We start from the raw sequence: 14,073 nt of genomic DNA, 5'->3' as shown, positions 1-14,073 counted from the left end.
GTCGGTACGATCACGGGGATAACAAATTTGTATAGGTTTTATAATGTTTTCATACATTTCCAAAAATTAAAACCTCTGCTGTGGACATTTTATTTATTAGGGGAGATTACTGGACATTTTATTGATGAATAGCGGATGCATTTCCCACCCTAGGCTTATACTCCCTTCAATATGTTTTCCAAGTTTTTTTAAATTTAAAATTAGGTACCTTGGCTTATACTCAGGACGGCTTACACTCAAGTATATACCGTATATAGATTCTTTAAATTTTTTTCCCAATTTTACTGAATAAAAAGTAATTCGGAGAAAATGTTGTAATATGTTATTTTACGGCGTTCAACTAGCGAGTCCAGTAACAATTCTGTTTTATTAAACAGATTGTTACGGACACAGCAATACCAAATACTTGTGGGGTTTTGTGTATTTTATTCAATTTTACTGAATAAAAACTTGCTCAATTCAAGAAAAATTTTTGGCTGACAAATCTAGTTAAGGGCTTATTTTTTGTAAGAAGATTTGTTCTATCTTTTCACAGAACTTTTTTAGGGCGAATTTTGTGCATCTGTGTTTTTTATACTTTATTAAGTGTTTGTATGGGAGTTTGTTATATTAGGGGCTTATATTTTGTTATTTTTTATTTGTTTTTTTACAAACTTGAACTTAAACCATCAATGCTCTGATAACTGGTCCAAGTTCAATACACTGCTTTATAATACTAATTCAATGTAGAGTAGACGCATGCTCAGGCAATTTACAGTTGGATGGGAAGGGATCTGACTGCCAGAAAGATCGGGCAGCCTCGGGCTACTTGGCAGACCTCGGGGTGGCTCAGAAGAGGATCGGATCCCCCGGTAACCCTTAGGGGGAAGACCCTTACACACCGCAGTCATACTTGACTGTGGCTTGTTAGGGGTTAACACATTGCAGGTGTTATAGGGCGGTGTCAGCTGTAGTATACAGCCGCTTCTGGTGCCGGCTCCATTCGTGAGATAGAAGGTCCTGATGTGGGAAGTATCTTCCTGCAGGGACATACAATTACGTCCAAGTACGCGTAGGAGTTAAATAAATATGGAGACTTCTAATAGAGAAAATTATGCTGCCTAAATGACAGGCTTACATAATCTCAAAAACAAGAGGTTTCATGGAGGTGTTCCTACAGTGGTTAGAACTTATCAATTGTTGCCCAAGGCAGAAAAATGATAATTCAGAAACAGCCCAATACATGCATAAGGCTCACTGGTGTGAAGGGGCAAAGCCTAACCTGCCTAACCTGATAATCAGCTACTGAAGTACAAACTGGTTTGACACACACCACCTAACAGTGTCATACTGCAAACATTTTTTTGTCAAAGCCTAGTTTGGTTTGATGAACACAGTCTTTTTTTTTTTTTTTTTAACTCCCTTTGTGACAGGGCCTCAAAAGATTCTAGTAAGGACACATAGAGCTAGTTAAAACATAATAAAATAAACCAAAAACAATAAGTCATACATTAATCAGTACTCTAGGCAATCTGACAGTAATACACACCAGAAAAGCCAAAAACCTCTTCAAGAAATCTCAAAAAACACCAAAAAAAGAAGAAAAGAGGAAGAAAACAAGGCTACACAATAATTAATGAAAAATAGTTATCTTTATTACACATAGAAAGCATAAAAAATATAAACCGGTATATATAAAATATGAGTGCATCACAGGGCGAGATACACAATGCACACCAGGTAATAGGTCCTAAATAAGTAGAGTATAAGGACAGTAATACAGATAATAGATAATACAAAATGACAGATATAATATGGCAAAAGGTAGCAAAACATAAGAGCCAGTATACATATACATGCTAAACAAGCAGTAAAGTATGAAGTGTGTAATAGCTACCAAACAATATGGGCACTAAGTCACAGAAGCGCAGCACAGCCAGTGATGAACAAATAAATGCCAGAAGGTGGCAAAAATGGCGCTAAGGTGACAGTAAGGAGGAGAAATTATTACCTGGCGTACTTATTTAGGACCTGTTACCTGGCGTGCATTGTGTATCTCGCCCTGTGATGCAAAACATAATAAAAGTTTAAAGATTTTTTTTTTCCTTTTTAAGTTTTATTTGGGGTTAAAAGTAGGGGAAAAAAGCACTTTTTTGCAATTTATAGTGCATATTTCTTTAAATGTTCAAATTAACTTGAAATGAACATTATTAATAAATTCCCTATTCAATTTCGGGCGTTTTGATATATAATATGTATAGTCTCAGGCAAAAGGGGCAACTATGGCAATGCTTTTAGAAGTGTAGTAGGGCATTTTTTTATTGTATGGGGCAATGTGAATGTATTTTTATGAATATTTATGAATATATTTTGTGTATGTGTGTTATTTTACATTTTTGTTTCTTTTTACAAGTTACCTCCTGTAACTAAGGCATCTATAAGAGCCCTAGTTACAGGGGGAAATGACCCCCGGTGACTGCTGAGCCCCCCTCTTGAACCTATTCCCCAAATATTGGGAGAGTAAAGTGGAGCAATATGTCCAAGAGACAAAAGTAAAAGAATATAAGCCTCAAAGTATATATATGTACATTTGGGACATTTGTACTTTTAGGCCTTAATTCTTTTACTGTTCCACTTCACTCTCCCAATATTTGGGGAATAGGTTCAGTGTAATCAGGGACATTGTAATCTCCTATTATTACCACTATGAGTTGAGGCATCTAGGGCTCATTAGGGACAACTCACTACCGGAGGGCCTGATAGAAATAACTAGCCAGCGGCATTTTCCCTATATGTAGCCATACAGTACATTAAATCTGATACGTCTGCACCTGTCTACCCCTCTCCTGCCCTCTAAATCCACTAATATCCCCACACCTGCAATCAATATTTAATGGAAGATGTTTTTGAGCTACCACGAATACATTTTGGAAAGTGTGAGACAGCAACAGTATTTAAGATTTTTTTTCTGGCTAGCCTTTTTGCACTTTTTTGATAGTGTAGCCTAAAACTGTCTGGTCAATGGAAAAAGTTCTTTCCTGGGCTTTGTTTGTATTTCTGTATATATATGAGGGTAATTCCCCAAATTTTAATCAATATGTATTAAAAGTTATGTTTAAAGTGGTATCTTCACATTTGTATTGTTGTTCAAAAAAATAAAGAGAACACTTAAAGGGGTATTCCCACAAAGACAAGTTTCTTAAACTCGGAATAATGAAATAACACATTCTCTAATTCACTATTATGAACAAAAATACAGCATTTCACAGACATTATTCCAACCTGTCCCTATCAGTCCTGCTGTACACAATTTCAGTTGCCCTGGTTTCCGACCCTGTATCTTTTAACTTTAGGGTCGGCGGCCATCTTGTCTGATGCTGTGGAATTGAGTTCTTCTCCGGAGGGGCCCCTTCACTTCCAGACAGCAAATAGCAGCAGTGAGAGGAGAGCTGCAAGTTATAGGCAGATAAGTTCTTTATCCAGGGAAGGGGGTAGGGATGCACATCAGATGCAACAGTGCAATAGAACAGATGTAGCAGGGCTGACTGTGTCATTGTGTGCAATGTGCAAATCATGGATCTCATCATCTCTGATCCATCTCATCTCTCTTTCTATGTGCCAGATACTAATACAATGTTCAGAAGCTAAATGAAGGTGTATATAAACCTGTACCCTGATAATCTAACCAAATTGTCAGTACACAGCATCTTATAGCACTAAAGGGATCTTAACTAGAGAGTCTCCGCCCACACAATTTTACACTGACCATCACTGAGTGATAGGAGCTAAAACAGCAATAAAACTGAGTAAAATAAGTAGTTCAAAATCATCTTTATTGTGTAAACATAACCTCTATAAACAACATAATTTAACTCTTTAACTTTAATAGAGAACAGGTAGGAAAGAAGCGGTTTCGTAGCTGCTGACCACATACCGTTTCTCTGTTCTCATCCTTTCTGGCTTTTGTTTTGGTCACTTTTGCACTTTGTCACTGCTCTCACCCCTAGAGGTAGCATGAGGCAGTGTCTACAATCCATAGAAGTAGCTCAGGTGGTAAAGCTCATCCAGGATGCCACATTAATGCGGGCATGTGGCTAGAAGTTTAGCCATTTTCTTTCAGCACAGTGTCTAGACCATGGAGAAGAGACACGGAGGAGGTGTAAGAGGGCAACAACCCAACAACAGGAGAGCTACCTTCTGCTTTCTGCAAGCAAGAACAGGAGGAGCAGTGCCCTGCAAAGTGACCTCCAGGCCACTAAAATCCATGAGTCTGCTCAAACTCTGAAACAGCCTCAATGAGGGTGGTATGAGGGCCAGATGTCCACAAGCCGGTGTTGTGCTTACAGCCCAACTCCATAAAAGGCAATAGGCATTTACCAGAGAATACCAAGATAAGTCATATTCATCACTTGTCGCATAAGTTCAGGTTCACACTGAGCACATGTGACAGAGTCTGGAGATGCTGTGGAGAACGTTCTGCTGCTTGAAACATCCTTTAGCCATATTCCATGCTGTGTACTGGGAAGTGGGCAAAAATTCCAAATGTAGTGAAATCACCAATTGCAGTGAAAAATGCATTTGCACCATTTTCTTGTGGGCTTGGATTTTATGGCTTTCACTTTGCGCCCTAAATGACATGCCTGCTTTATTCTTTGGGTCGGTATGATCATGAGGATACCAAATTTATATAGGTTTTATTATGTTTGTATATAACTTTGTTTATACTTCAGTGTACGGAGCTGTGTTTGGTGTCATGTTTTGCAACTTTTGATGATGTTTTCATTGCTACCATTTTGAGGACTGTATGGCCTTTTGATCACTTTTTATTATATTTTTTATGTTTTTCAAATGGGGAAAACAGTGGCACTTTTGAATTTGGGTGCTATTTCCCAACACAGGGTTAAACGCCGGGAATAACCATTATTATATCTTGATAGAACGGACATTTTGGTACATTATGGCGATACCTAACATGGTTATGATGATTTTTTACTGTTTATTTATATCAGTTCTAGGGAAAGGGGGTGATTTAAATTTTTAGGATTTTTTTTTACTATTTTTCAGACCCCCATAGGGTACTTTAACCCTAGGTTGTCTGATTGATGCTACCGTATACTGCCATACATACTCTTTAATGCCACTGGCAACTTTACTGATAGCGATTGAAGGGTTATATATTAGAGATAATGATGGCAGTACAAGGGCTGGATACTATGAGTAAATAAATAGGAGTAGCTGGCTGTGTATGCTGTTGGCTGGTTATACATACTATATATATAGTACAGACCAAATGTTTGGACACACCTTCTCATTCAAAGAGATTTCTGTATTTTCATGACTATAGAAATTATAGATTCACACTGAAGGCATTAAAACTATGAATTAACATGTGTGGAATTATATACCTACCAAAAAAAGTGTGAAATAACCGAAAATATGTCTTACATTCTAGGTTCTGCAAAGTAGCCACCTTTATCTTTGATTACTGCTTTGCACACTCTTGGCATTCTCTTGATGAACTTCCAGAGGTAGTCACCAGAAAAGGTTTTCACATCACAGGTGTGCCTTGTCAGGTTTAATAAGTGGGATTTCTTGCCTTATAAATGGGGTTGGGAACATCAGTTGTGTTGTGAAGAAGTCTGGTGGATACACAGCTGATAGTTCTACTGAATAGAATTTGTATTATGGCTAGAAAAAAGCGGCTAAGTAAAGAAAAACTAGTGGCCATCATTACTTTAAGAAAAATTGAGAAAACTTTGAAAGTGTCCCCAAGTGCAGTTTCAAAAACCAAAAATCAAGCGTTACAAAGAAACTGCCTCACGTGAGGACCACCCAGGAAAGGAAGACCAAGGAGGATAAGTTCACCCGAGTAACAAGCCTCAGAAATCGCAGGGTAACAGCAGCTCAGATTAGAGACCAGGTCAATGTCACACAGAGTTCTAGCAGCAGATACATCTCTACAACAACTGTTGAGAGGAGACTATGTGCAGCAGCCTTCATAGCTGCTAGGAAACCACTGCTAAGGACAGGCAACAAGAAGAAGAGACTTGTTTGGGCTAAAGAACACAAGGAATGGACATCAGACCAGTGTACATTTGTGCTTTGGTCTTTAAGTCCAAATTTAAGATCTTTGGTTCACAGTGTCTTTGTGCGACTCTGAAACCGTGAACTAATGGACTCTACATGCCTGATTCCCAACGTGAAGCATGGAGGAGGAGGTGTGATGGTGCTTTGCTGGTGACATTGTTGGGAATTTATTCAAAATTGAAGGTATATTGAACCAGCATGGTTACCACAGCATCTTGCAGCAGCATGCTATTCCATCAGGTTTGCATCATTTATTTTTTGACAGGACAATGACCCCAAACATACCTCCATGCTGTGTAAGGGCTATTTAACCAAAAAGGAGATTGATGGGGTGCTACACCAGATGACCTGGCCTCCAAAGTCACCAGACCTGAATCCAATCGAGATGGTTTGGGGTGAGCTGGACTGCAGAGTGAAGGCAAAAAGGCCAACAAGTGCTAAGCATCTGTGGGAACTCCTTCAAAATTGTTGGAAGCAGAGGTCGCGATAACGCCTCTACACGCGTCATAGACGCGTTTAGAGGCTGATTTACTCCCCAGAAAAATCACCAAGCGTATTAATACGCTTGGTGATCTTCCTGTGAGCTGCCGCTTCCAAGCGGTGACACTGCCGGCTGCGATCCTGCAAGATATTCTCTGCAGGATCGCAGCGCTGAGTGGCTGGAGGCAGGACAGGGAGGGACTTCCAGCTCACCGTCCGTGCCTCTCCCGCGGGGAGCCGAGCGGGTGGTGGGGGCGGAGCCGAGCGGGTGGTGGGGGCGGAGCCGAGCGAGTGGTGGGGGCGGAGCCGAGCGAGTGGTGAGAGATGGAGGAGCAGAGCGGGGGGTGGGGGAGGGATATCTGTTGCCGGGGCTGTGCTCCTGATCGGTGTGCGATCGTGCACACAGCCAGTAACAGGATCGTGCTGTCTATGTGACAGCCCAATTGTGTACTGTGACAGGGGACTGATAATAATCGGTCCCTGTCACAGCAGCCCCTGTATACAGTGAGAGGCTGCAGGGAAGGTGCTGTGCATCCTCTCTGCAGGTCTCTGTATACAGATCACTGATGACAGTGATCCAATGGGCTCTTACCATTAGATCACTGTTATCTGTCATCTATATAAAAGAAAAGCAGGGAACACATATATTATGTGTTCCTCCCTAAATGTGCCCTGTATAATGAAAAAAAAAAAAGGGTTATGTTCCCAAACCGCAGAAACCGAATTAAATAAAATTTCAGCAGCATCAGCCCCGGACTGGTCTGGGGGCCGCCGTCAGCCATAGTCCACTGGGTAGACAATAAGGCTGCATTCACACAAACGTATGCCCGCCAGGCCGGAGCCAGGCAGGCGTACGTTCTGCACCATGGAGAGGAGGAGGAGGTGACCCCGACCCTCTCCATTGAAATGCATTGGGTACTGGCCGTAACACGGGGAGAGACATGTCATTTTCCCGTGTACTGAGCGGTATCACTCTGTGTGGCCATCTATTGGGGACATATGTACAGCCACAAGCTTGTGGTTTTACATACGCCCCCATATGGTAGTGTGAATGTAGCCTGAGGGCGCTGTACCACGTTGCGTTTGCAAACACAGACGCAGACAAAACCGCGCCCACCGGGGCGGTCCGCAGTCCGATAGCATCGGCGGTTCTATGGAAACGCCTGCGATCGGGAACGAGCCGCTGGTGCATTGCATTAATTTAACGCAAAACACAGGCGGCTCGTATCCGATTGCAGGCGTTTCCATAGAAACGTTGATGCGATCGGACCGCGGACCGCCCCGGTGGGCGCCGTTTTGTCTGCGTTTGCAAACGCAACGTGGGACAGCGCCCTAAGGGTGAGGTTATTACATACGTTTTCAAACGCATCACAACAGCTGAGAAGAGATTTGCCTAATTATATTGCTGTCCACATTGCGTTGATGCATGCGTTTTGTTAACACAATGTTGACTGCAATGTAATTATGCAAATCTCTTCTCAGCTGTTCTTATGTGTTTGAAAACGCCATGTGTGAACACACCATAAAAATGTTGTGCACCACTCGTTTAATACATACTTGCTATTTGAGGGCGCATTCACACGATGCGTTGCGTTTTTGACGCATTCCAAAGGCTTCAACCTTGATCACATGTTAAAGTAACATTGCGTTTCCATTGCATTTGCTAAAACCCAATGTTACTTCAACATGTGAAGCCTTTGGATGCGTCAAAAACGCATAAAAAACGTGTGCATGCTCCCTAAAGGGGTTTTCCTGAGAATTCAAATTAGACCCTATCCCGTGGATATGGCCTAACTTGAATTTGTGGGAAAACCCTTTTAAGCACAGAAAACAGGAGCTGTAACTTTTTCCTTGTATTAATAGATGTGTCTTAACACTATATATACACCTGGGAGTTATGCATTTATTAGTGAAAATTTCGTACTCCTCCTGGGTTAAAAATACTCCTCAAAAATTGTGAGAGGAGTATTATTACCCTTCTGGAAAAATGTTAGTGCGACCTCTGGTTGGAAGACCATTTCAGGTGACTACCTCTTGAAGCTCATCAAGAGTGGGCAAAGCAGTAAATAAAGCAAAAGGTGGCAACTTTAAAGAACCTAGCGTATAAGACATATCTTCAGTTGTTTCACACTTATTTGTTAAGTATATAATTCCACATGTGTTAATTCACAGTTTTGATGCCTTCAGTGTAAATCTACAATTTTTATAGCATGAAAATACAGAAAACTCTTTAAATGAGAGGGTGTGTCCAAACTTTTGGTCTGTACTGTAAATTACAGATAGTGATGGCAGTACAGGAGGCCGAGGTATGTTGTGTAATTTGTATGCTGGTTATACATACTGTATATATACCGTATTTTCTCGACTATAAGACGCATTTTTTAGCAAAAGAAAATCTTGCTAAAAAGTGCCTGCATCTTATAGTCCGGAGGTCAGGAGGATCCAGCACAGCCAGACCCTCCTGACCGCTGTAATGGAGATCGGGTGATGCACTGATATAGAGCTGCACCTGATCTCCAAGAGAGAAGCCTGATCACATGCTTCTTACATCATCACTGGTCTCACACTGCCATGCTGCCCTGGGACAGGGTAAGAAGAAGGGGAATGGGGGAAGTATGTATGTGTGTATAGGTGAGCTGAGTGTGTATGTGGATGGATGATGCAGAGCTGAGTGTGTAACTATGGATGATGCAGAGATGAGTGTGTAAATGTATGTCTGTGTGTGCTGTGATTTAGTGCGACCAACAGGGATATTTTAATTGGTGTAAAATATATTTTTCCTTTTTCTGGAAGCCTAAATCTGGGGTGCGTCCTGTAGTAAGAAGCGTCTTATAGTCCGAAAAATACGGTATATATATTATATATATGTATATAACAGATAGTGATGGCAGTACAGGAGGCAGGAGTATGCTGGGTATGTTGGTGGCTGGTTATACACATACAGTATATATGACAGATAGTTATGATAGTACAGGATGCAGGGGTATGCTGGTGGCTGGTTACACACATACAGTATATATTACAGATAGTGATGGCAGTACAGGAGGCAGGGAGGGGTATGCTGGGTACTATCAGTAAATAAATAGGAGTATCTGGCTGTGTACACTCACCGGCCACTTTATTAGGTACACCTGTCCAACTGCTCGTTAACACTTAATTTCTAATCAGCCAATCACATGGCGGCAACTCAGTGCATTTAGGCATGTAGACATGGTCAAGACAATCTCCTGCAGTTCAAACCGAGCATCAGTATGGGGAAGAAAGGTGATTTGAGTGCCTTTGAACGTGGCATGGTTGTTGGTGCCAGAAGGGCTGGTCTGAGTATTTCAGAAACTGCTGATCTACTGGGGTTTTCACGCACAACCATCTCTAGGGTTTACAGAGAATGGTCCGAAAAAGAAAATACATCCAGTGAGCGGCAGTTCTGTGGGCGGAAATGCCTTGTTGATGCCAGAGGTCAGAGGAGAATGGGCAGACTGGTTCGAGCTGATAGAAAGGCAACAGTGACTCAAATCGCCACCCATTACAACCAAGGTAGGCAGAAGAGCATCTCTGAACGCACAGTACGTCGAACTTTGAGGCAGATGGGCTACAGCAGCAGAAGACCACACCGGGTGCCACTCCTTTCAGCTAAGAACAGGAAACTGAGGCTACAATTTGCACAAGCTCATCGAAATTGGACAGTAGAAGATTGGAAAAACGTTGCCTGGTCTGATGAGTCTCGATTTCTGCTGCGACATTCGGATGGTGGGGTCAGAATTTGGCGTCAACAACATGAAAGCATGGATCCATCCTGCCTTGTATCAACGGTTCAGGCTGGTGGTGGTGGTGTCATGGTGTGGGGAATATTTTCTTGGCACTCTTTGGGCCCCTTGGTACCAAATGAGCATCGTTGTAACGCCACAGCCTACCTGAGTATTGTTGCTGACCATGTCCATCCCTTTATGACCACAATATACCCAACATCTGATGGCTACTTTCAGCAGGATAATGTGCCATGTTATAAAGCTGGAATCATCTCAGACTGGTTTCTTGAATATGACAATGAGTTCACTGTACTCAAATGGCCTCCACAGTCACCAGATCTGAATCCAATAGAGCATCTTTGGGGTGTGGTGGAACGGGAGATTCGCATCATGGATGTCCAGCCGACAAATCTGCAACTGTGTGATGCCATCATGTCAATATGGACCAAAATCTCTCTCCAGCACCTTGTTGAATCTATGCCACGAAGAATTGAGGCAGTTCTGAAGGCAAAAGGGGGTCCAACCCGTTACTAGCATGGTGTACCTAATAAAGTGGCTGGTGAGTGTATAATATATATAGTACAGATAGTGATGGCATATATATAGTACAGATAGTAAGCTGGGTACTATGAGTAAATAAATAGGAGTATTAGCTGTGTCTGTTGGTGGCAGGTTATACATATACTATATATATATAATATATATAGTACAGATAGTGATGGCATGTATATAGTACAGTTAGTAAGCTGGGTACTATGAGTAAATAAATAGGAGTATTAGCTGTGTATGTTGGTGGCAGGTTATACATATACAATATATAATATATATAGTACAGATAGTATGCTGGGTACTATGAGTAAATAAATAGGAGTATTAGCTGTGTCTGTTGGTGGCAGGTTATACATATACTATATATATATAATATATATAGTACAGATAGTGATGGCATATACATAGTACAGTTAGTAAGGTGGGTACTATGAGTAAATAAATAGGAGTATTAGCTGTGTATGTTGGTGGCAGGTTATACATATACTATATATAATATATATAGTACAGATAGTGATGGCATATACATAGTACAGTTAGTAAGGTGGGTACTATGAGTAAATAAATAGGAGTATTAGCTGTGTATGTTGGTGGCAGGTTATACATATACTATATATATAATATATATAGTACAGATAGTATGCTGGGTACTATGAGTAAATAAATGGGAGTATTAGCTGTGTATGTTGGTGGCAGGTTATACATATACTATATATAATATATATAGTACAGATAGTGATGGCATATACATAGTACAGTTAGTAAGGTGGGTACTTTGAGTAAATAAATAGGAGTATTAGCTGTGTATGTTGGTGGCAGGGCTCCTCTATAAGCCACACAAAACCCTCCAGTGTTTGGGGAGCGGAAACTCCTAATGAGATTAGTCGGTATAGGCAGACATTACTGAGCCATGACTAAATGCGCTCTCTTCCTGCAGCCAGTGGAAAATTCAAGGGAACTTTTTCCCCCGGCAGCATCGGGTCCTGTAACCTTATAAAAATGAAAGCCTCCCCTCCAAAAACAACAGTGCAGCCTTCTCCTCTACCTCTCTGGCTCAGGCGCGTTATTACATGGCCGGAGCCTCCGAGAAATCCTCCGAAGACTACAAAGGAAGCTGCACATGCATGAACCTGAGGAGAAGGAAACCACAGACTCTCTTTGTGCGCTCACTGACTCATTCTCAAGATGTTGTCTGCTGCCAGCTCCCAACCGGAAGCGCATGGCAATTAGTCTTGTGTTTCCAGACAGGACGGACTCACACAACTTTGTGGAGGAAAATACTCTCCTCACAGACATGATGCTCCCTCACTAATAGCCTCTACATGCCAGACACAAGTGCAGATGCCAGTCATTAGCTCCAGGGACTCTTCCTGTCACAGATGCCTCTAATAAGTCATATAACAATGTCTTCCTGTCACACAGAATTGTCCCAATTGTTTATGTCCGAGCATGTATCACATACGTGACAACTAGTGATGCCCAGTGCCCTAGACCTGGCATTGCACCCCCTGTATGCAATGCCAGGTGTAGCGCTCACACATTGCTGGTGCCATTCAGGTCATATCACAGCCTCTGCCCCCTCCCTATCACACATGCCAGTTACCAATGCCTTTCACCAGTGCCCAGTCACTATGTCACATTTACCAGTCATTAATCCAATACTCTCTCAGTAATACATGACACTATTACAGATGCCAACCACAAGTGCTGATGCCCAGAGAGTGACACTGGTGAATACCCACACTGTACCCCTCCAGGTGCTGATATGAAGAAGTCTTCCCTCCACACTCCTAAAATGTGCCAATGTTACCAGATGTGACACATGCACAGAATTACAACATCTCTCCTATGCGATGACTCTGCGTGGGTATTCTCCCTCATGCCAGTCACACCCCTACTAAAGTAATGAGGCTGCTGACTTTCAGTGCCCACCCAGACAATTAGCTGCAGCTTATCAATACAAATGAATGCAAGTAGGTAAAATAGAAAACTTGATGAATAACACAGCAGCCCCTCCTCCACCCCACATTCACAGAGAACTGTAGTAAGAAGTGCATGCAACTAGTGGCACACATGATGCCCAGCTGTACCTACCCAGACTGGTGCTGCACCCCTCTCCTGGGCTAGTAATTCTCTAGGAAGGCTGTGGTACAATCCTTGGCTTGTCCATGCTGTCAGTCGCCTCACTCTTGTAATGAGATCCTGATTTTTCTCTCTGCTGTGTGTTAATGTGAGTGTGTGTGTGTGTGAGCAGGAAGTTGGAGCAGTCAGACAGAGAGCCGGCTCACTTCCTTTCCTGCATTATTCCCCAGGCGGTTTGCAGTCTGTGTAAACAGGCTTTTCCTCCCTCTTCTCTCTCCGGCCACTGATGTTCAGCATGGTTGTAATATAAGACACACACATAGTAAAACAGCAGCAACACAAAAGCTACAAGTGCTCCATCTGGCTGCTGTTCTCCTCTTCTCACAGGGGAGGAGTCCGCTCAGGCTGCACAAATGATGCCCCGCTTTATGTACAGGCAACAGAGATTATAATAATAATAATTCTTTATTTCTATAGCGCACACAGATTACACAGCGCTGCACAAAGAATGCTAAATTGGTCACTGTCCACGTGGGGCTCACATTCTAAACAACCTACCAGTGTGTTTGGGAGGAAACCGGAGTACCTGGGGGAAACCCACACAAACACGGAGAGAACGCACAAACTCTTTGCAGATGTTGACCTGGGTGGGATTTAAACCCAGGACCCCAGTGCTGCAAGGCAGAAGTGCTCATCTCTCAGCCACCGTGCCGCACCAAAAACTCCTGTGCCACATGTGAACAGCGGTGCCCTACATGGCACTTGAGTTCTAGGTTTCTTGCTCAAAAGAAATGCCACTAAACCCCCAGTCCGATACACCCTAATGTCACCTTTGCAGACCCCATGTGCTGCCAAAATTACATTTATTTGTTTTTTTCACAAAGGTTATGTAAAGTATATTTTTAAGGTATTTTTTTAAGTAGTTAAATATTATGTCCTGCAATTAGTGGAGAAAACGTAGATGAGCCACAGACACTCTGGCTCCCCCATCGAATTATTTATGCACGCACCCACCCCCTGCGCTCTGTCTGGTACCGCCCCTCACAAACGTAGCCGATTAATGGGCGGGACCAAGCAGTGAAGTACAGAGCAGGGGCATGCATAAATAATCCAATGGCGGATTATCTAATCCCATCTGCAGCTCATATAT

General features: G+C 42.3%; 1 protein-coding gene across 1 annotated transcript in view; it reads right to left on the bottom strand.

Annotated features, from left to right (window-relative positions):
* The window catches only part of ELK3 (ETS transcription factor ELK3), a 33,501-nt gene extending 20,194 nt beyond the window's left edge, over positions 1-13,307 (bottom strand). The window contains exon 1 of the mRNA XM_072146460.1: positions 12,936-13,307. The gene's annotated coding sequence lies outside the window, so the exon portion shown is untranslated. The remainder of the gene's footprint in view (positions 1-12,935) is intronic.
* Between the last annotated feature and the right edge of the window lie 766 nt (positions 13,308-14,073).

This window comes from Engystomops pustulosus, chromosome 4 (genome assembly GCF_040894005.1).
Source record: "Engystomops pustulosus chromosome 4, aEngPut4.maternal, whole genome shotgun sequence".
NCBI lineage: Eukaryota > Metazoa > Chordata > Amphibia > Anura > Leptodactylidae > Engystomops > Engystomops pustulosus.
Note: the sequence above shows the minus strand (reverse complement) of the source record. Positions and strands in the feature narration are given on the sequence as shown.